This window comes from Aquarana catesbeiana, linkage group LG01 (assembly GCF_042186555.1).
Source record: "Aquarana catesbeiana isolate 2022-GZ linkage group LG01, ASM4218655v1, whole genome shotgun sequence".
NCBI lineage: Eukaryota > Metazoa > Chordata > Amphibia > Anura > Ranidae > Aquarana > Aquarana catesbeiana.
The window spans coordinates 815,767,364-815,792,205 of NC_133324.1; positions in this window are offsets into that span (position 1 = coordinate 815,767,364).

Here is a 24,842-nt window from a genome sequence, read left to right on the forward strand (position 1 = left end):
GGGATATTACACTTTTATTGTTTGACTTTAAGCATTATTAAAATCACTGCTCCTGAAAAAACGGCCGTTTTTAAAACTTTTTTTTGCATTGATCCATGTCCCCTGGGGCAGGACCCGGGTCCCCAAACACTTTTTATGACAATAACTTGCATAAAAGACTTTAAAATTAGCACTTTTGATTTTTCCCATAGACTTTTAAAGGGTGTTCGCGGCATTCGAATTTGCCGCAAACACCCCAAATTGTTCACTGTTCGGCGAACTTGCGAACAGCCAATGTTCGAGTCGAACATGAGTTCGACTCGAACTCGAAGCTCATCCCTAATCACCAGATGGAATATAGGGATGATTCAACATGGACAGGAATGTAAACATTTGTAGGAGCATTCTAGGGGGCATACTAAAAAATTTAATGTGAAAATAGCTTAATATAGCTTAACGTGTAATAAAGTGCCCAAACCTTAATCAATTGCCGTGAAACTTTGCACAGCCCAAGTTTTTAACTTTCTAAACCTATCCTAGAAGTTTCATGCATTTCGAAGTTCCACAAGGCAAACTAGGGACATTAAGCTTGTTTTTTGGGGAGTTTAATGTGGCTTAACGTACAAAAAAGACCTTAAATGTTAATCAATTTCCCCCAAACTTCACACAATAGAAGACTCTATCCATGCCAATATATTCAGAAAATGTCAGCTCATTTGGTAAATCACACCAAAAGTTATTCACATTAAGCTATATTTTACAATGCTAAAACATTTAATGTAAACAGCTTAATGTAAAAATAGCTTAATGTACCATAATGTGCCTAAACCTCAATCAATTGTCTTGAAACTTTGCACAGCCTAGGTTTTCATCTCCCCAAACCTATTCAAGAAGTTTCATGCATTTTGGTGTTCCACAAGGTAAACTAGGGACATCAAGCTTGTTTTTTGGGGTGCTTAATGTGGCTTAAGGTACACAAAAGAGCTTAGATGTTAACCAATTTCCCCCAAACTTCCCACAAAAGAAGACTCTGTCTATGTTAACATATTCAGGAAATTTCAGCTCATTTGGTAAATCACACCAAAAGTTTTTCACATTAAGCTATATTTTACAATGCTAAAACATTTAATGTGAACAGCTTAAAGTAAAAAGAGCTTAATGTACCATAATGTGCCTAAACTTCAATCAATTGTCTTGAAACTTTGCACAGCTTAAGTTTTCAACTTCCCAAACCTATTTTAACATATTCAGAAAATTTCAGATCATTTGGTAAATCACACCAAAAGTTATTCACATTAGGCTGTATTTTACAATCCCAAAACATGTGGCTTAGTGTAAAAAGAGCCTAATGTTCCATAATGTACTTACACTTTAATGAATTGCAACAAAAACAGAAACTTTGCCCTGGGACTTTAAATGAGGTGAGCACCGTATTGCCAATAAGAGTGACAACATTAAGTACATCAAATACAATAAGTATTTTTTCCAATGAAGGTAGTACATGCATTGATATCATCAATAAAAGCCAATTCATACAGAATACATAACATAAGTGGATAAAATAATGGTACATACAGTCAGGTCCATAAATATTGGGACATCGACACACTTCTAATCTTTTTGGCTCTATACACCGCCACAATGGATTTGAAATGAAACGAACAAGATGTGCTTTAACTGCAGACTTTCAGCTTTAATTTGAGGGTATTTACATCCAAATCAGGTGAACGGTGTAGGAATTACAACATTTTGTATATGTGCCTCCCACTTTTTAAGGGACCAAAAGTAATGGGACAATTGGCTGCTTGGCTGTTCCATGGCCAGGTGGTGTTATTCCCTCATTATCCCATTTACAAGGAGCAGATAAAAGGTCCAGAGTTCATTTCAAGTGTGCTATTTGCATTTGGAATCTGTTGCTGTCAACTCTCAATATGAGATCCAAAGAGCTGTCACTATCAGTGAAGCAAGCCATCATTAGGCTGAAAAAACAAAACAAACCCATCAGAGAGATAGCAAAAACATTAGGTGTGGCCAAATCAACTGTTTGGAACATCCTTAAAATGAAAGAACGCACCGGTGAGCTTAGCAACACCAAAAGACCCAGAAGACCACGGAAAACAACTGTGGTGGATGACCGAAGAATTTCTTCCCTGATGAAGAAAACACCCTTCACAACAATTGGCCAGATCAAGAACACTCTCCAGGAGGTAGGTGTATGTGTGTCAAAGGCAACAATCAAGAGAAGACTTCACCAGAGTGAACACAGAGGGTTCACCACAAGATGCAAACCATTGGTGAGCCTCAAAAACAGGAAGGCCAGGTTAGAGATTGCCAAACAACATCTAAAAAAGTCTTCACAGTTTTGGAACAACATCCTATGGACAGAAAAAGGAAGATTAAGGTCTGGTGTGACCCCTCTGACACCTCCATCCCTAATAGTGCACAAAAAAAACAAGAAAAATAGCCCTGGGACTTTAGATGAGGTGAGAGAGGTTGAGCCAATGTCCACAGTGAACACTGAGACAAAATCAATTTATTCATTTCAAAATGTTATGTAACTGAGCGGTAACAACAATGATTGTGAGTTACCAGGCATAATAGCCAATGTACACACAGATGAACGTAAATATACAAAGATTTATTACAAATGTTATACATCAATGAGCAACAATAAAACTTGAAAATTGCTGGGTCAGTAAGTACACATACAAAATAAGATGATAAAATGTACATACATGTGGACAGGGAAGTATGTAAACATAATGCAGACATCAATAATACCCAGCATGTACCGGCATAAAATAAGCATCAATAAAGCCCTATGCATTTCGCGAGACCCTGCTCGCTCTTCAGGGGCGGATGCATGAATGTTGTATCTGCAATGTAAGTAATAAGATCAATGAATGTATGTGGTTGATAAATGGGGGCAGATGGAATGATTAGCAAGAGAGGCCTGATGCAGAGACCTCATACTTACCGGAGTCTGAGATGAATCGCCAAACGCTGGATATCGAGATGGCAGCAGTGTGTCAAAGGCAACAATCAAGAGAAGACTTCACCAGAGTGAACACAGAGGGTTCACCACAAGATGCAAACCATTGGTGAGCCTCAAAAACAGGAAGGCCAGGTTGGAGATTGCCAAACAACATCTAAAAAAGTCTTCACAGTTTTGGAACAACATCCTATGGACAGATGAGACCAAGATCAACTTGTACCAGAGTGATGGGAAGAGAAGAGTATGGAGAAGGAAAGGAACAGCTCATGATCCAAAGCATATCACCTCATCAGTGAAGCATGGTGGTGGTAGTGTCATAGCGTGGGCATGTATGGCTGCCAATGGAACTGGTTCTCTTGTATTTATTGATGATGTGACTGCTGACAAAAGCAGCAGGATGAATTCTGAAGTGTTTCGGGCAATATTATCTGCTCATATTCAGCAAAATGCTTCAGAACTCATTGGACTGCGCTTCACAGTGCAGATGAACAATGACCCGAAGCATACTGCGAAAGCAACCAAAGAGTTTTTTAAGGGAAAGAAGTGGAATGTTATGCAATGGCCAAGTCAATCACCTGACCTTATTCTGATTGAGCATGCATTTCACTTGCTGAAGACAAAACTGAAGGGAAAATGCCCCAAGAACAGGTAGGAACTGAAGACAGTTGCAGTAGAGGCCTGGCAGAGCATCACCAGGGATGAAACCCAGAGTCTGGTGATGTCTATGCATTCCAGAATTCAGGCTGTTATTGACTGCAAAGGATTTGCATCCAAGTATTAAAAAGTGAAAGTTTGATGGATGATTGTTAATCTGTCCCATTACTTTTGGTCCCTTAAAAAGTGGGAGGCAAATATACAAACTGTTGTAATTCCTACACTGTTCACCTGATTTGGATGTAAATACCCTCAAATTAAAGCTGAAAGTCTGCAGTTAAAGCACATCTTGTTTGCTCCATTTTAAATCCATTGTGGTGGTGTATAGAGCCAAAAAGATTAGAATTGTGTCGCTGTCCCAATATTTATGGACCTGACTGTATATGTGTGAGCAGTCGTATAACACACAGGCATCAAGTGTACCCGATGCGTTTCGCGAAACCTAGCTCGCTCTTCAGGGGTAGATGCGTGTAGAGTGTACCTAAGATGAATAGATACAAATTGGGTATGTAGAATAATATTAATGCTATAGGCAAAGGGTGGGGGGGGCCTTATTGAAGGGAACCCCATACTCACCACAGAACATAGCTGAGCCAGCGGATGTATAGTTCCTAGACTGCGGCAGCAGGCATCCTGCCAGGGAGCTGAGGAGGCAGAGCCAAACAGGACCTCACCCAGGGCAACATGGAGGAAAGGCATAGCGTGGAGGGAGGATGTGTATCCCTAATGGTCTCACTGGGTCCATAAAAAGTATTAGCTGTAAACATAAATGTGTATGTTCAGACAATCTGAAGTAACAGAGTATGGAGAGTGATGTCATACTGTATATGTGTATCTATATATAAATAAAAGACCTAAGCTAAAGATGGTGCGGGCATGGAGACTGTAGGGGAGTATAGTAGACAATAAATTGTCTTGAAACTTTGCAAACCCAAACCTATCCTAGAAGATTCATGGATTTTGGCCTCCCACAAAGAAAATGAGGGTGTTAAGCTTGTTTTTTGGGTAGCTTAATATGGCTTAACTTACAATAAAGTGCCTAAACCTTAATCTATTGCCTTGAAACTTTGCACAACCCAAGCTTTCAGCTTCCCCAAACCTATCCTAGATGTTTCATAGATTTTTCTTTTCCACAAAACAAGTGAGTGACATAAAGCTTGTGTAGCCCCTACCACCTTTTGTTTAGTGGTCGTAGTGTGGGACAGCCAATGGGAGAATATTATGCGTGTGTGTGTGTTTCTCCAGCCAATCACTAGGGGTTTCTTGGCCAGTGGTGCATGCTGGGGAAGTGCATATATACTTGGGAGAATTGACATGTGCTAAGTCTTCATACAGCTTACATCCAGGCTTGTCCTGGAGATGGGAATGCTCAAGTGTGGGAAAGGTTTGACTAGATATAAAGTAAATACATGAGACAGCGCTGCATTTACACTAAAAGCACAATATAAACAAACTATCACAAAATAAGTAGAATAAAAGTGCTCAAATAAAGTCCATTAGTGACATATAGGTGAAAATTTTTCTACTAGCATGCAGGGAGATGTGAAGTTTTCTCTCCTGATTGGCTACCTGACTTTGATTGACAGCAGCGGGAGTCAATGGCGTCACTGCTGTGTCTCAGCCCATCAGGAGGGAGAGACGGCTGAGGCACTCATGCACATCGCTGGATATAGAGGGGGCTCAGGTAAGTATTAGGGGGCTGAGGGAAGTTGCTGCATACAGAAGGTTTTTAATCTTAATGCATAGAATGCACCTCCTGCCTTTACAATCACTTTAAGACATATTAAGCTCCTCAAAAAACAAGCTTAACTACTTCAGCCCGGGAAGAATTGGCTGCTCAATGACAAGGCAATTTTATGCGATACAGCACTGCATCGCTTTAACTGACAATTGTGCGGTCGTGCTATGCTGTACCCAAACAAATTTGACATCCTTTTTTTCCCACAAATAGAGCTTTCTTTTGGTGGTATTTGATCATCTCTGTGGTTTTTACTTTTTGCGCTATAAACAAAAAAAGAGTGTCAATTTTGAAAAAAAACACAATATTTTGTACTTTTTGCTGTAATAAATAGCCCCAATTTTAGCCACTATTTTTTTCCTCAGTTTAGGCCGATATGTATTCTGCTACATATTTTTTGGTAATAAAAATTACAAAAAGTGTATATTGATAGGTTTGCACAAAAGTTATAGCGTCTACAAAATGGGGATAGATTTATGGCATTTTTAAATTTTTTTTTTACTAGTAATGGCAGCGATCTGAGATTTTTATCAAGACTGCGACATTATGGCTGACACATCAGACACTTTTGACACATTTTTGGGTCGATTGACAATTATCCTATGCTATATATATTATGCTATAAAAATGCACTGATTACTGTATAAATGTCACTGGCAGGGAAGGGGTTAACACTAGGGGGCGATCAAGAGGTTAACTGTGTTCCCTATGTGTGTGTTCTAACTGTGGGGGATGGAACTGACTATAGGAGATGAGAGATTGTATTCCCAGCTCATAGGAATTCTCGATTTCTCTCTCCTTTCCACACAGAACTGGGATGTGTGTATTTACACACACACATCCCTGTTCTGATTCTAGTGCCCACGATCACTCATGGCTGGTAGTCATCGTGACCGCAGGTCATGAACATCATCACCCCCGCTGTGCAGTGCGTGCGCGCCTGCTGTCCCGCTTAAAGGGACCGACGTATAGCTACGACGGGATTGTGCCAACCTGCCACAGTATAATGACGGCAGCTGGTCAGCAAGTGGTTAAAGGGATTGTAAAGTCAGAAGGTTCATTTATCTTAATGCTTTTTATGCATTAAGATAAAAAGCCTTCTGTGTACAGCAGCCCCTCTCAGCCCCCCTACTACCCTGAGTCCCATCTAGATCCAGCGATGTCCAACAGTGTCTCAGCCATCCGATATTCTCCCTCCTGATTGGCTGAAACACAGCAGTGGTGCCATTGGCTGCCACTGCTGTCAATCAAAGTCAGCTAGCCAATCACCAGAAAGAGGGGGCAGGGCCGGGTCGGGACTCCGTGTCTAAATGGATACAGGGAGCTGTGACTCAGCTCAGGTGCCCCCATAGCAAGTGGCTTGCTGTGGGGGCACTGAACAGGAGGGAGCGGTCAGGATCACAGAAGAGGCACCCGAGAAGAGAAGGATACGAGCTGCACTGCACAAATCCACTTCACAGAGCAGGTAAGTATAACATGTTTGTTATTTAGAAAAAAAAAAACAGACTTTATCATCACTTTAATATCCCTCATTTTCTTTGTGGAAGACTAAAATCCATGAAACATATATAAGAAATTTGTTGGACAGATTCTAGGGACAGAATGTCATATCCACATCCCTATTGGGTCAATAGAAAAAGAATAAGAGAGAGTATCGCTCTCTCATGGGGTGATGGAATTTTAACGAATACATTTTTCTGTCATTGAGGTAAGCACAACCATAAGGGTATTAATAAAATATAGATTTATTCCAAAATACAAATTATAAAAATGATGCATTAATAACATTCGGTCATATACACATTTGACCACAGTTGATACTCGGTCCAGAAAGCTTGAACAGAACGCATTTCGCAGACTAGTTTTCTGCTTCTTTGGGGCGGCTCAACATGCATCTATAACAATGTCCAAGTTGCAAAAGATAACATTAGTATCAACATCAGATACATTTATTTACAATGTTAACAATATTTATACAATTAATATGGGTGCTCACCAAAACTGCTCACCAAAACTTTTGGTACTGACAATAAGACGACCACAACATCAGAGAGAACATAGGCAAGTCACAATCCAGTGAGAGTGGTGATGTCAGAATCACCAACTTGGTCTGAAGGACGTCGGACCGTATGAAAGGCACAATCGTCTGGACCAATAGTAATCTAAAAACACCAAACATATGTGTTCAGATGCAAAGCATGTGAGGAGAGAATATAGCGCCAGTATTAGCAGCATGTTAACACAATGGCATGTATTAATATGGATGAAGCATACAACCAAATGGGTTAAGCCCCAGATAGATTAACGTGCATAACACATAGAATCATATGCAACACAGAGGGACAAGAGCGGTCATCATATAGATAACCATTCAGTGTCCCCATATATTTAAAAGTTAGCATATAGGGCTATAGCATGGGTCATAAACAAGACTAAAGCTATTATTTTATAACTGGCCACTAAATGTGAGACTGCTGGTTGCGAACATACTTGGCTAGCTTCCTATATATTCAAATAACAATACAAAGATAAAATGTAAAACAACGAAAGTAAGAAGAATGGCTTGCTACCTGAGAATCTCCAAGGGGGGGACCGGACAAATAGATTGTAGAAAGATTGGGTGCAATCACGCCTCGGTATCAAGCTGAACCCCTCACCGTCGCCGTAACGTGCATTCTGATTGCTGAGCCAGTCCCTTACTACCTCTATATATACGATCCCACAGGAAGTGATGAACCGGAAACGGCTCAATGACTTCACATCCAGTAACCAGAATGTAATTAACAGATGGGAACCGAGGAGAAAGAAGCCTCCTGATCCATCAGGGGCACCCGAACTCCACATCAAGTAACCATTATATATAGGGAATCAACACGCTCTCAATGATGCTATTAGACAGTGACAAATAGTCAGCCAAATAGTTAGTACTGTTGGAATAAATGACTCTTGTAGTGGAAACAACATAATAAAAAATCAAAAATAATAATAATGAAAAATAAATAATGAAAAAGGAGGAATAAAATATGACAACAGTGCGTTGAAAGGTCATATTGAAGAGGTTATACTATATGTGGAGGTGATCAGATTTTTAAAGAAATAGTGGCCAATCTAAGTACTTCCTGAATGGTAAATTCCTTATAAAAAAGGTTTAAAGGATAATGCTGTGTTCATTCCTGGCGGGCTAGTTGCTTTTTGATTATAGATCCACTTAGTTTCTTGTTGGAGGATCTTTTTTTATCAAAGTCACCTCCATTTTCTTGTTGGGGAATAACTTCAAGGACAAAGAATGAGACGAATTGATCTGTAGATGCAAAACACAGAAAGTGTGACAGACTCGCCCAGGACAGAGGCTATTGGAGGGGACTGAACGCAAGCCTCTTGCCAACAGGTTATGGGCCCTGGAATTTAAGGGAACAATACTCTGCAAGGTGAATTAGAAATCCAGTCTGATCTGTACTAATCAGACTCAATCGTGTATATATGTATATATTGTATGTTGTCTCATTCTGTTGTGGACTCTTTGCTGTGGTCATTTTGGGATGTGTGTCCCTGTAGAGGGAGGGGGGATTCCTCCAGCAGACCCCCTGCTGATAAGACTGATTCATACTGTTGGGACACATCCTGTGAGGAGATGCTGGTGTCATCAACTCCAACTGTCTGTCTGTTGCCTGCTAGAATGGGTATTGTAAATAAGTCTAGTATGGGATCTAAGAGTCATTAGATCCCCATTGTTGTTTGTGTTAATTAACTCTGCTATTGTGTGAAGAAGAGTTCGGTGTTGATTTGTGATAATGTTGATTGGGTTTTCTGTGCTACAAGACGGCCAGTCTGGCCTAAAGGTCATGACTGAGTCATCTAGGCTGTCTAACGGGATTAGTTAATTAGCCTATGTTAATTAGATTTCTGGTCACAGGTGTATGTTCAGAGTAATATGAGCAGGAGGTATACACCTCCTCTTTTACTGTATAAAAGAGCCTGTATTCCTTTCAATAAAAGAGATTCCTGGTTGAACTTACACACAGCCTGCCTGGTGTTTGTTCTGAGCTACACATCTGGATTAGAACGGCACATAGCTGTAGTTCTAATCCTGGAGCATCGGATTACTGGACCATCAGACGTGCGATCTGCAATCTGATTCTATAGCAGCAGAGGAGTGTCGGGAGAGTGGAACGAGTGAGCAGGGGCTCGTTACAGAAAGTTACAATTGATACAATGTTTCAATGTAACTTTCTGTGATGTGGTTGTTGATAAACTTTGCCAGACTGCTTCTTTTTTTTTACAGCTCCTGCTGAATTGTTGGGTACTGAGACAGGGAAGAGTCCCGGCAGCAGAGCAGAAGGACTGGATGTACTTGTACTAGACATGCCCTGTGTACATTGATGACATATTTTTGGGCATGTCTAGTATGCCCAAAGTCTGCAACTGGTTAAGGATTGTAAAACAAAGGATTAAATATGAATAACTTTTGGTGTGATTTACCAAATGAGCTGAAATTTTCATAATATGTTGGCACAGATAGTGTTTTCTATTGTGTGAAGTTTGGGGGAACTGGTTAACATCTAAGCTCTTTTTTGTACGTTAAGTCACATTAAGCTCCCAAAAAACAAGCTTAATATCCATAGTTTGCTTTGTGGAACACTGAAATGCATGAAACTTCAAGGATAGATTTGGGAAGTTGAGAAGTTAGGCTGTGCAAAGTTTCAAGACCATTGATTGAGGTTTAGACACATTATGGTACATTAAGCTCTTTTTACATTAAGCTGTTCACATTAAATGTTTTAGCATTGTAAAATATAGCTTAATGTGAATAACTTTTGGTGTGATTTACCAAATGAGCTGAAATGTTCAGACTATGTTGGCATGGATAGGGTCTTCTATTGTGTGAAGTTTGGGGGAAATTGGTTAAAATTTAAGGAATTTTTTGTACGTTAAGCCACATTAAGCTCCCAAAAAAACAAACTTAATGTCTCTAGTTTGCCTTGTGGAACACTGAAATGCATGAAGCTTTTGGATAAGTTTGTAAAGTTAAAAATTTAGGCTGTGCAAAGTTTCAGGGCAATTGATTGAGGTTTAGACACTTTATTACACGTTAAGCTACATTAAGCCATTTTCACATTATGTTTTAGTATATCCCGCACACTTTAAAATTGTTCTAAAGCCTAAGCATTTCTACTTTAATGCATTCTCTGCATTATAGTAAAACATTTTTAGGTAACAGTATCTACCCTTCCCCTTATATTTACTCAATCCGGCACTGTGCCTGTATGTAGCAGCTCTCCCCACTCTCACAGGCTTTGCCGATGCAGAGGGAACCATTGGCACCTGCTGCTGTCAGCCTAATACATTGAGGTAATGGGGGCCGGAATGAGCCCTACTGTCTGTATCTGAATGCAGGCAATGCGACTTAGGGTTGAGCTCTCAAGTGTGCCACCATAGGAAGCAGCTTCCTATGGTGGCACACCATGAAGAGGAGGAGCCAGGAGTGCCAGTGGGGGACTCAAGAAGATAAGGGTCCATTACACAGAGCAGGTAAGTATATCATGTTTGTTATTTTAAAAAAATTTACTTAAAGCGGAGTTGCACCAAAAAGTGGAAGCTCCGCTTATCTTCTTCCTCCCCCCTCCAGTGTCACATTTGGCACCTTTTGGTGGGGGCAGATACCTGTAAAAAACAGGTACCAGCTCCCACTTCCATGTAAGGGCATAGCAGCGACCTATGTCATTTGCGACCCCCTCCTCCTTCCCCTGCTGCCTTCTGGGAGACACACGCAGCTCCCAGAAGAGAGCGGCCATTCAGAAAGTGCAGCACAACTCACGCATGCACAGTTGTAGGAAGTAGGCTGTGAAGCCGCAAGGCTTCACTTCCTGTTTCCCTTAGTAAGGATGTTGACATCTGCACCCGAAGCCGGTGGATGGGTCAGCTTTGGGGTGCCAATATTAGGGATGAGCCAAACACCCCCCTGTTCGGTTCGCACTAGAACATGCGAACAGGAAAAAAGTTCGCTCGAACACGCGAACACCGTTAAAGTCTATGGGATACGAACATGAATAATCAAAAGTGCTAATTTTAAAGGCTTATATGCAAGTTATTGTCATAAAAAGTGTTTGGGGACCCGGGTCCTGCCCCAGGGGACATGGATCAATGCAAAAAAAAGTTTTAAAAACGGACGTTTTTTCAGGAGCAGTGATTTTAATAATGCTTAAAGTCAAACAATAAAAGTGTAATATCCCTTTAAATTTCGTACCTGGGGGGTGTCTATAGTATGCCTGTAAAGGGGCGCATGTTTCCCGTGTTTAGAACAGTCTGACAGCAAAATGACATTTGGAAGGAAAAAACCCATTTAAAACTACCCGCGGCTATTGCATTGCCGACAATACACATAGAAGTTCATTGATAAAAACGGCATGGGAATTCCCTACAGGGAAATCCCGAACCAAAATTTAAAAAAAAAAAATGACGTGGGAGTCCCCCTAAATTCCATACCAGGCCCTTCAGGTCTGGTATGGTTATTAAGGGGAACCCCGGCCAAAATAAAAAAAAAAAATGACATGGGGTTCCCCCTAAATTCCATACCAGACCCTTCAGGTGTTTGGGGACCCGGGTCCTGCCCCAGGGGACACGGATCAATGCAAAAAAAAGTTTTAAAAACTGAAGTTTTTTCAGGAGCAGTGATTTTAATAATGCTTAAAGTCAAACAATAAAAATGTAATATCCCTTTAAATTTCGTACCTGGGGGGTGTCTATAGTATGCCTGTAAAGGGGCGCATGTTTCCCGTGTTTAGAACAGTCTGACAGCAAAATGACATTTGGAAGGAAAAAACCCATTTAAAACTACCAGCGGCTATTGCATTGCCGACAATACACATAGAAGTTCATTGATAAAAATGGCATGGGAATTCCGTACAGGGAAATCCCGAACCAAAATTTTTTTAAAAAATGACGTGGGAGTCCCCCTAAATTCCATACCAGGCCCTTCAGGTCTGGTATGGATATTAAGGGGAACCCCGGCCAAAATTAAAAAAAAAAAAATAACGTGGGGTTCCCCCTAAATTCCATACCAGACCCTTCAGGTCTGGTATGGATTTTAAGGGGAGCCCCGTGCCAAAAAAAAAAAAAAAACGGCGTGGGGTCCCCCCAGAAATCCATACCAGACCCTTATCCGAGCACGCAACCTGGCAGGCCGCAGGAAAAGAGGGGGGGGCGAGAGTGCGCCCCCCCTCCTGAACCGTACCAGGCCACATGCCCTCAACATTGGGAGGGTGCTTTGGGGTAGCCCCCCAAAACACCTTGTCCCCATGTTGATGAGGACAAGGGCCTCATCCCCACAACCCTGGCCGATGGTTGTGGGGGTCTGCGGGCGGGGGGCTTATCGGAATCTGGAAGCCCCCTTTAACAAGGGGACCCCCAGATCCCGGCCCCCCCCCTGTGTGAAATGGTAAGGGGGTACTTACCCCTACCATTTCACTAAAAAACTGTCAAAAATGTTAAAAATGACAAGAGACAGTTTTTGACAATTCCTTTATTTAAATGCTTCTTCTTTCTTCTATCTTCCTTCATCATCTTCTTCTTCTGGTTCTTCTGACTCTTCTGGTTCTTCCTCCGGCGTTCTCGTCCAGCATCTTCCTCCGCGGCGTCTTCTATCTTCCTCTCCTCGGGCCGCTCCACACCCATGACATGGGGGGAGGCTCCCGCTCTTTAACAAGGGGACCCCCAGATCCCAGCCCACCCCCTGTGTGAAATGGTAAGGGGGTACTTACCCCTACCATTTCACTAAAAAACTGTCAAAAATGTTAAAAATGACAAGAGACAGTTTTTGACAATTCCTTTATTTAAATGCTTCTTCTTTCTTCTATCTTCCTTCATCATCTTCTTCTTCTGGTTCTTCTGACTCTTCTGGTTCTTCCTCCGGCGTTCTCGTCCAGCATCTCCTCCGCGGCGTCTTCTATCTTCCTCTCCTCGGGCCGCTCCACACCCATGACATGGGGGGAGGCTCCCGCTCTTTAACAAGGGGACCCCCAGATCCCGGCCCCCCCCCGTGTGAAATGGTAAGGGGGTACTTACCCCTACCATTTCACTAAAAAACTGTCAAAAATGTTAAAAATGACAAGAGACAGTTTTTGACAATTCCTTTATTTAAATGCTTCTTCTTTCTTCTATCTTCCTTCATCATCTTCTTCTTCTGGTTCTTCTGACTCTTCTGGTTCTTCCTCCGGCGTTCTCGTCTAGCATCTCCTCCGCAGCATCTTCTATCTTCCTCTCCTCGGGCCGCTCCACACCCATGACATGGGGGGAGGCTCCCGCTCTTCTCTTCATCTTCTTCTTCATCCTCTTCTCTTCTTCCTTCTTCTCTTCTTCTCTTCTTCATTTTCTTCTCCGGGCCGCTCCGCACCCATGCTGGCATGAAGGGAGGCTCCCACTGTGTGACGGCGTCTCCTCGTCTGACGGTTCTTAAATAACGGGGGCGGGGCCACCCGGTGACCCCGCCCCCCTCTGACGCACAGTGACTTGACTGGACTTCCCTGTGACGTCACGGGGAATGCCACAGGGAAGTCCCGTCATGTCCCAGGTTTTTTAGTGAAATGGTAGGGGTAAGTACCCCCTTACCATTTCACACGGGGGGGCCGGGATCTGGGGGTCCCCTTGTTAAAGGGGGCTTCCAGATTCCGATAAGCCCCCCGCCCGCAGACCCCCACAACCACCGGCCAGGGTTGTGAGGATGAGGCCCTTGTCCTCATCAACATGGGGACAAGGTGTTTTGGGGGGCTACCCCAAAGCACCCTCCCAATGTTGAGGGCATGTGGCCTGGTACGGTTCAGGAGGGGGGGCCGCACTCTCGTCCCCCCCTCTTTTCTTGCGGCCTGCCAGGTTGTGTGCTCGGATAAGGGTCTGGTATGGATCCTTGGGGGGACCCCACGCCGTTTTTTGTTTTTTTTTGGCGCGGGGTTCCCCTTAAAATCCATACCAGACCTGAAGGGTCTGGAATGGAATTTAGGGGGAACCCCACGTCATTTTTTTTTTTAAATTTTGGCCGGGGTTCCCCTTAATATCCATACCAGACCTGAAGGGCCTGGTATGGAATTTAGGGGGACTCCCACGTCATTTTTTTTTTTTTTAATTTTGGTTCGGGGTTTCCCTGTGGGGAATTCCCATGCCGTTTTTATCAATGAACTTCTATGTGTATTGTCGGCAATGCAATAGCTGCGGGTAGTTTTAAATGGGTTTTTTCCTTCCAAATGTCATTTTGCTGTCAGACTGTTCTAAACATGGGAAACATGCGCCCCTTTACAGGCATACTATAGACACCCCCCAGGTACGAAATTTAAAGGGATATTACACTTTTATTGTTTGACTTTAACCATTATTAAAATCACTGCTCCTGAAAAAACGGCCGTTTTTAAAACTTTTTTTTGCATTGATGCATGTCCCCTGGGGCAGGACCCGGGTCCCCAAACACTTTTTATGACAATAACTTGCATATAAGCCTTTAAAATTAGCACTTTTGATTTCTCCCATAGACTTTTAAAGGGTGTTCTGCGGCATTCGAATTTGCCGCGAACACCCCAAATTGTTCGCTGTTCGGCGAACTTGCGAACAGCTAATGTTCGAGTCGAACATGAGTTCGACTTGAACTCGAAGCTCATCCCTAGCAGATATCAATGGATCCTTGGACAGGAAAGAGTCCTTATATTAAAAGTCAGCAGCTACAGTATTTATAGCGGCTGACTTTTATTTTTTTAATACAGGCTGGACCTCTTCTTTAACAATCACTTTAATGCCTACAATGTTTACAACGACATACAATGTCAAAGTCTACAATTATTCCAGTCAGTAAGCTGCCCTTAAAAATTAGAAACAATGGTTTGTCTAATGTGGCTAAGTTCTTTGAGAGCTCTTGGGTGTAAGCCATCCGGTCCTGCTTTTGTAAGTCTTTCTATTCTTTTTCGAACACTGGTCTCTGTCAGCCAGAAGGGTACATTTAATATACTGTTGTTAACATTACTGCTTTGTTTATTATAACCCTCCTTTTCTATTGTATATTAAAAGAATGTATTTGATACAGTTATGAATGGTGATGTTCTTCGCGCTATTGTAAGATAAAAAGAAGTGTGGTGACAATCACAAAAATAATAATAATAATCTTAATAATCAAAATGTGGACTAGCTGTGATGATATCTAAACAAAGACTGCAGCAAAATCAAAAAGTGTTCACATTCCACTCTAAAATCATAAAAGTAAAAAGATTTTGCGCATAAAATCTATCACAAAAGGCTGAATAAGATGGCTCACATAAAATACCTCACATCAAATATAAAGTGTAATATTTGTGCAACAGTGTGCAAAAACAGAGTGATTAACTCTAAAAAAAAGTCCAAGTGCATATATATTGCAATAAAAAGTTCATAAACGGTGAATTATATCCGCTGGGGTCAGATGAATAGAAAGTTACATAAATGATGGTGATGCTGATAATATAAGAAAAATAAGGAATTGCGCTAATGCATGTGCAAAATGACATAAAAAAATCTTCAGTGAAAAAAAATTTTTTAATAATAGGTGTCAATGAAAGTAAATATAGGTAACAGTTGATTGTGATCCACCAAAATGTCCCGTCAAGTGAAAACTCAATATAATATATTGGGAACTCCAAATCACCCAAAAAAATTATAAGAAAGAGTCCAAGTGATAATTGGAATTAATCCGTGACAGCAAAGGAGGGTCCACTACCAGGAATAGAAGGAGTTACTCCTTACCAGATGGCCATGATCCCCCACCACAGAGGATCACAGCAAGCAGACAACCTTGTAAGACAGAAAATGGAAACTTCTATCTGCATCCACTAGGGGTCATCTCACCGTCAGCCACACCAGCGAAACCAATGGCAGGGATAATGTTTCTCAGTGCTGGGCTGAAGAATGTGTCCCCCATAGCAGGCTGTGTCCTCTCCCCTCTTTCTCTCCAGCTGCCAACATTATCCCTGCCATTGGTTTCGCTGGTGTGGCTGACGGTGAGATGACCCCTAGTGGATGCCGATAGAAGTTTCCATTTTCTGTCTTACAAGGTTGTCTGCTTGCTGTGATCCTCTGTGGTGGGGGATCATGGCCATCTGGTAAGGAGTAACTTCTTCTATTCCTGGTGGTGGACCCTCCTTTGCTGTCACGGATTAATTCCAATTATCACTTGGACTCTTTCTTATAATTTTTTTGGGTGATTTGGAGTTCCCAATATATTATATTGAGTTTTCACTTGACGGGACATTTTGGTGGATCACAATCAACTGTTACCTATATTTACTTTCATTTACACCTATTATCAAAAATTTTTTTTTCACTGAAGATTTTTTTATGTCATTTTGCACATGCATTAGTGCAATCCCTTATTTTTCTTATGTTTACTCCACAATTGATGTTTATTGTCGGGATTGCAGCTTTTTTAACGATTAATTGTTCACTTGGTTTATAGCGCAGTTTTTCTTTACTTTTCCTACTGATGCTGATAATAATCTTCACATAAAGACTGCCAGCCTAAACAGGCTCTCAAAACTCTCACCTTAAGAGAAGTAAATTTGGGCATCAATGTATGTCTTTACACTGGTATTATGCATTCAAGCATGCTGGTAGTCTCCTCAAACTGACAGTCACCTGTTAACAAAGAAGGGGTTTTTTCACCTAGGCTGCGCCGGCCCGGTGTTAGGAGGGGGAGAAGAGAGAAAGCCTCCAATAGTGTAGTATTTTAAGTAAACTCTTTTTATTTGTATCTCAAAAGGTGGTCTCTTACATTAAAATCAATAATAAAAGCATAAACAGTGAGGGAGCGGCGTCTGAGGCGCCTCCTTACGTGACTTCCGGTAAAGTCTGCTCTCTGCCACGCCCTACGCGTTGCGTCACCGCTCGTGACTTCATCTGGGGAACCGGATTGGCCCGAGAGAGATGTTCTTTATGTTGTGAAACCGGAAATAGTATCGCGGCCATTTTTACTGTGGTTTTCGTTTCTCTATAGAATGGCGGCCATCTTAGAGGTGGCACTCAGCGCGGATCGTGGTCATTTTTTTGGAAGGTCAAGCTAAAACTAAGCGTATAGTTCTGTGCTATAGCAAATGTTTCTCTGATTTGAATATAAAATCCAATCATGTTATTATTCTATCCATAGTTAAAATACTACTGGCCAATTTGTAGTTATAACAATAAATAATAAATAAACATTATGATATCTCGGCCATTTTCTTGTAGTTGATGGAACTACATAAAAAACCATCTTCATAGTGGTCAGCCCACACAGAACGCGGCCATTTTTGGGTGGATAAATTATGTGTTTTTATCATGTTACTGTCCGCAATAGGATGGAAATATTATTACTGTAATTGCGAATCTGTGACAGGAATGTATAATAAGTACTAAACAGACTAATCGATATCTATTTGAGTTATGTAATAGGCACGTCAGTCATGACCTAAGTACCTAAGGAGGTGCCTCTTCCATTTATATATAATAAATATGACAGTATACAAGACATATTAACAGTGTATGAACTATGCAAATATATTATCTTAGTTTCTAAAAATTATATTATTAGCAACATAGATTTAAAACCTGATTAAATAATAAATATAACACCTTGTATAGAATAAATTCTTCCATAAATACAGTAATGTAGTCTATAAAATCTATAAAATATCAAAAATTATTAAAAGCATATATAAAATGTTAGAAATTACTCAAAAAACAATTTAGGTCGAACTCCACGTTCATACCTCTGGGAATTAGTGTGCGTAAGGTATGTATCCAATATGACTCTTTTTGGCTAATGCTCCTAATTTTGTGGCTACCTCTCCATGAACTTTTATATCTTTCTATCCCCCAAAATTGAAGATGTGTAGGATCCTGGTTATGTACTGCTGCGAAGTGTTTTGATACATTATGTTTGGGGTTTCCTTTTTTGATGTTTTGAATATGTTCCTTGACCCTAACTTTAAGGGCTCTCTTGGTGTGTCCTACATACTGTGGTTTGCAGCTGCACTGAAGAACGTATACAACCCCCTCTCTATGGCATCCTATAAAATCTCTAATTTTGTATGTTTCCTTTGTGGTAGTGGCTGTGAATTCCATTCTTTTACCCTGAAATTTCTGGGCATGTTTGCATGCATAACAATTTCTACATGGATAAAATCCTTTTCCCGTGAAAAAGGAATATGATACTTGTTGTGGAGGTTCAATCACTGATTTTACTACCATATTTCTGATTGTCGGTGCTTTTTTTATATAATATTTGGTAATTCTGGTAGTATTTTATTGAGATCTTTGTCGTTTTTAAGAATCTCCTTCCAAACTTATTCTTAAATCAAGGAATTCCACTGTTTTTTCATCAATATTCCACGACAGGTGAATATTTTTTTCATTTGTATTCAATTTCTTTAAAAACTGCTCGAGTGCTTCTCTTTTACCATTCCAAACTATGATTACATCGTCGATGTATCTTTTATATAGGGTAAGTTCTGCTGGAGTATCTTCATAAATGGATTGTTCTTCCCATTGTGCCATGAATGCGTTGGCCACATTGGTGCAAACTTATCACCCATTGCAATACCAATGGCTTGTTTGTAACAAGCCTGGTTGTGCCAAAAATAGTTGCACTTTAACCACTTCAGCCCCGGAAGGATTTACCCCCTTCCTGACCAGAGCACTTTTTACAATTTGGCACTGCGTCGCTTTAACTGCTAATTGCGCGGTCATGCAATGCTGTAACCAAACGAAATTTGCGTCCTTTTCTTCCCACAAATAGAGCTTTCTTTTGATGGTATTTGATCACCTCTGCCGTTTTTATTTTTTGCGCTATACACGGAAAAAACCGAAAATTTTGAAAAAAAAATGATATTTTCTACTTTTTGTTCTAAAAAAAATCCAATAAACTCAATTTTAGTCATACATTTAGGCCAAAATGTATTTGGCCACATGTCTTTGGTAAAAAAAATGTCAATAAGTGTATATTTATTGGTTTGCGCAAAAGTTATAGCGCCTACAATCTAGGGTACATTTTCTGGAATTTACACAGCCTTTAATTTATGACTGCCTATGTCGTTTCTTGAGGTGCTAAAATGGCAGGGCAGTACAAAACCCCCACAAATGACCCCATTTTGGAAAGTAGACACCCCAAGGAAATTGCTGAAAGGCATGTTGAACCCATTGAATATTTATTTTTTTTGTCCCAAGTGATTGAATAATGACAAAAAAAAAAAAAAATTACAAAAAGTTGTCACTAAATGATATATTGCTCACACAGGCCATGGGCATATGTGGAATTGCACCCCAAAATACATTTAGCTGCTTCTCCTGAGTACGGGGATATCACATGTGTGGGACTTTTTGGGAGCCTAGCCGCATACGGGGCCCCGAAAACCAATCACTGCCTTCAGGATTTCTAAGGGCGTACATTTTTGATTTTACTTCTCACTACCTATCACAGTTTTGAAGGCCATAAAATGCCCAGATGGCACAAACCCCCCCCAAATGACCCCATTTTGGAAAGTAGACACCCCAAGCTATTTACTGAAAGGCATGTTGAGTCCATGGAATATTTTATATTTTGACACAAGTTGCGGGAAAGTGACAATTTATTATTATTATTTTTTTTTTTTTGCACAAAGTTGTCACTAAATGATATATTGCTCACACAGGTCATGGGCATATGTGGAATTTCACCCCAAAATACATTCTGCTGCTTCTCTTGAGTACGGGGATACCACATGTGTGGGACTTTTTAGGAGCCTAGCCGCGTACGGGACCCCGAAAACCAATCACCGCCTTCAGGATTTCTAAGGGTGTAAATTTTTGATTTCACTCTTCACTGCCTATCACAGTTTCGGAGGTCATGGAATGCCCAGGTGGCACAAACCCCCCCCAAATGACCCCATTTTGGAAAGTAGACACCCCAAGCTATTTGCTGAGAGGCATGGTGAGTATTTTGCAGCTCTCATTTGTTTTTGAAAATGAAGAAAGACAAAAAAAAAAATTTTTTTTTTCTTTTTTTAATTTTCAAAACTTTGTGACAAAAAGTGAGGTCTGCAAAATACTCACTATACCGCTCAGCAAATAGCTTTGGGTGTCTACTTTCCAAAATGGGGTCATTTGGGGGGGGGGGTTTGTGCCACCTGGGCATTCCATGGCCTCCGAGACTGTGATAGGCAGTGAAGAGTGAAATCAAAAATTCACGCCCTTAGAAATCCTGAAGGCGGTGCTTGGTTTTCGGGGTCCCATACGCGGCTAGGCTCCCAAAAAGTCTCACACATGTGGTATCCCCGTACTCAGGAGAAGCAGCTAAATGTATTTTGGGGTGTAATTTCACATATTCCCATGGCATGTTTGAGCAATATATAATTTAGTGACAACTTTGTGCAAAAAAAAAAAAAATTGTCTTTTTCCCGCAACTTGTGTCACAATATAAAATATTCCATGGACTCGACATGCCTCTCAGCAAATAGCTTGGGGTGTCTACTTTCCAAAATGGGGTCATTTGGGGGGGTTTTGAACTGTCCTGGCATTTTATGCACAACATTTAGAAGCTTATGTCACACATCACCCACTCTTCTAACCACTTGAAGACAAAGCCCTTTCTGACACTTTTTGATTACATGAAAAAATTATTTTTTTTTGCAAGAAAATTACTTTGAACCCCCACACATTATATATTTTTTTAAAGCAAATGCCCTACAGATTAAAATGGTGGGTGTTTAATTTTTTTTTTTCACACAGTATTTGCGCAGCGATTTTTCAAACGCATTTTTTGGGGAAAAAACACACTTTTTTACATTTTAATGCACTAAAACACACTATATTGCCCAAATGTTTGATGAAATAAAAAAGATGATCTTAGGCCGAGTACATGGATACCAAACATGACATGCTTTACAATTGCGCACAAATGTGCAGTGGCAACAAAATAAATACATTTTTAAAAGCCTTTAAAAGCCTTTACAGGTTACCACTTTAGATTTACAGAGGAGGTCTACTGCTAAAATTACTGCCCTCGATCTGACCGTCGCGGTGATACCTCACATGCATGGTGCAATTGCTGTTTACATTTGACGCCAGACCGACGCTTGCGTTCGCCTTAGCGCGAGAGCAGGGGGGACAGGGGTGCTTTTTTTTTTTTTTTTTTTTTTTTTTTTTTTCTTTATTATTTTTTTGCTTTTTTATCTTATTTTAAAACTGTTCCTTTCATTTTTTTTTTTTTTAATCATTTTTACTGTTATCTCAGGGAATGTAAATATCCCCTATGATAGCAATAGGTAGTGACAGGTACTCTTTTTTGAAAAAATCGGGGTCTATTAGACCCTAGATTTCTCCTCTGCCCTCAAAGCATCTGACCACACCAAGATCGGTGTGATAAAATGCTTCCCCAATTTCCCAATGGCGCTATTTACATCTGGCGAAATCTAAGTCATAAAATGCTCGTAGCTTCCGGTTTCTTAGGCCATAGAGACGTTTGGAGCCACTCTGGTCTCTGATCAGCTCTATGGTCAGCTGGCTGAATCACCGGCTGCATTCTCAGGTTCCCTGTTGAGACAGGAGAGCCAGAGAAAAACACGGAAGACGATGGGGGGGGGCATTCTCTCCCACTGCTTGTAAAAGCAGTCTAGAGGCTAATTAGCCGCTAGGATTGCTTTTACATGAAAGCCGACCGCTGGCTGAAAAGAATGATACCAAGATGATACCTAAACCTGCAAGCATCATTCTGGTATAACCACTCAAAGTCGTGAATGCTGTACCTGAAGACAAAAAAATGGTTAACAATAAAGCACAGTAAACGGTAAAGTATAAAAAATTGCATACCTGAAAAGCAAACATGATAAAACATAATAACAATAAAACATTGCAGAATAGAATACAGTAAAAAAGAGCAGAACAATAGAGAGAATAGCGAGAGAGAGAATAGAGAGAGAACAATAAAACGACAACTATTATTTTTTATTTTATATTTTTGTTTGTGTTTTTTTTTTTTTTTTTACACTTTTTTTGTAACTGTAACTTTTATAACTGTAACCGGTTCCAGGTTCGGGTCTCTCAAAATGCGATGGGAGACCCTGTGAAAGTGTGTCCTAGTCTGTACAATGCTGTACCCTACGCTAATACTCAACTAGTGAATGGTAGCGTTCAAAACATTCACAAATGCAAAGACCAGGATTGTCAGGACAGGAGGGACAATAATAGCGGGTGTCACGCCTATATCCGCGCTTGCTGCAGACACAACATCTTTTTTGGGGGGTTCGTTTGGTAGGGGTACTCGGGAGGACATAAAGAAAATGCCTCTCATGCAGCCGACTGCATTTGGTTGGGGATGTGAATGGGGGAAGTACGGGCGCTGCAGAAGTGGTGGGTTCCCAATTAGGATTGGCGAATGCAGCAGGAAGGGCATTATGGGCACGACGGGCCTGTGTTTGTCTTTTTGGTGGCAGCGGGACACTACTTGTGCTTGCCACCTCACCAGCTTGAACTGCACTTATGGGACTCGCCACGTCACCAAGTGTTACTGCAGTGCTGGTTTGACTACGACCGGGGTGTACTAGGCCGCTGGCGCTTGCCAGTTCACCAAAACGCTACCAAAAAAACTGTTAACGATCGCAGGGATCAGGCCTGACTCTGCGAACGCTGCAGTTATGCATTTAGTGTTTTGTAAGTGACAGTGATCGATCGATACTGCACTTGGGTGGGCTGGTCTGGGCCGGGCGGAGGGGCAAAACGCAGGTGCTAGCAGGTATCTGGGCTGATCCCACTAACACTGCATTTTTGGGAACCCTAAACTGCTGGGGACGCCAGTATAGATCTGATCGGATCAGATCAGATATTGATCAGTTCAGATACTATACCACTAAGGGAGGTGTACGGTGCGTGCGTGGGTGTTAGCGCTACTGGCACTAACCTGACGCTGCCTGGGGCTGGTGCTTGCCAGTTCACCAAAACGCTACCAAAAAAACTGTTAGCGATCGCAGGGATCAGGCCTGACTCTGCGAACGCTGCAGTTATGCGTTTAGTGTTTTGTAAGTCACAGTGATCGATCGATACTGCACTTGGGTGGGCTGGGCTGGGCCGGGCGGATGGGCAAAACGCAGGTGCTAGCAGGTATCTGGGCTGATCCCGCTAACACTGCGTTTTTGGGAATCCTAAACTGCTGGGGACGCTAGTATAGATCTGATCGGATCAGATATTGATGCGTTCAGATACTATACCACTAAGGGAGGTGTACGGTGCGTGAGTGTTAGCGCTACTGGCACTAACCTGACGCTGCCTGGGGCTGGTGCTTGCAATTTCACCAAAACGCTACCAAAAAAACTGTTAGCGATCGCAGGGATCAGGCCTGACTCTGCGAACGCTGCAGTTATGCGTTTAGTGTTTTGTAAGTGACAGTGATCGATCGATACTGCACTTGGGTGGGCTGGGCCGAGCCGGGCAGAGGGGCAAAACGCTGGTGCTAGCAGGTATCTGGGCTGATCCCGCTAACACTGTGTTTTTGGGAACCCTAAACTGCTGGGGACGCTAGTATAGATCTGATCGGATCAGATATTGATCCGTACAGATACTATACCACTAAGGGAGGCGTATGCTGCGTGCGTGGGTGTTAGCAGTACTGGCGCTAATCTGACGCTGCCTTGGGCGACGCAAATCACCGCCGGGCGATCAGGGGGCTAAATCTTTATTCGGTAATAAACGGCGGGTGCCCTGACACTATAAAAAATAAACCAACTAACCAGCGTCACCCGTAACGGTTATACAGTGATCAGTGGTGAAAGGGTTAACTAGGGGGCAATCAAGGGGTTAAAACATTTATTAGATAGTATATGGGGGTCCCTGTCGCTATAAAACGCTGACGGCGAACCTAAATATTTACCTCACTAACTAGCGTCACCAGCGACACTAATACAGCGATCAGAAAAATGATCGCTTAGCGACACTGGTGACGGGGGGTGATCAAGGGGTTAAAACTTTATTAGGGGGGGTTAGGGGGGTACCCTAGACCTAAAGGGGGCCTAACACTCACTGCCCTGACACTGTAACTGTCACAAACTGACACCATGCAGTAATCAGAAAAAAAAAAAAACCTGCTTGGTGTCAGTGTGTGACAGGGGGCGGGGTGATTGGGGGGGGATCGGGGGGCGATCGGGGGGGGGATCGGGGTGTTTTGTGTGCCTGGCATGTTCTACTGTGTGTGTAGTGTGTTGTGCACTCACATTGCAGTCTTCTCTCCTCGGCCCGGAACGGAAAATACCGAGCCGAGGAGAGATGACATCATTTCCTCTGCCTCTGTGTACAATACAGAGGCAGGGAAATGATCCCATTGGCTGGGAGCGATCGCGAGGGGGGGCCACGAATGGATGGCCTTCCCCTCACCACCGATCGCCGGGGGAGATTTGCCGACCGCCGCAGGCACCGGGGGGGGTCCGATCGGACCCCCCACCCGCGGGCAGGCAAGGACGTACCTGTAAGTCC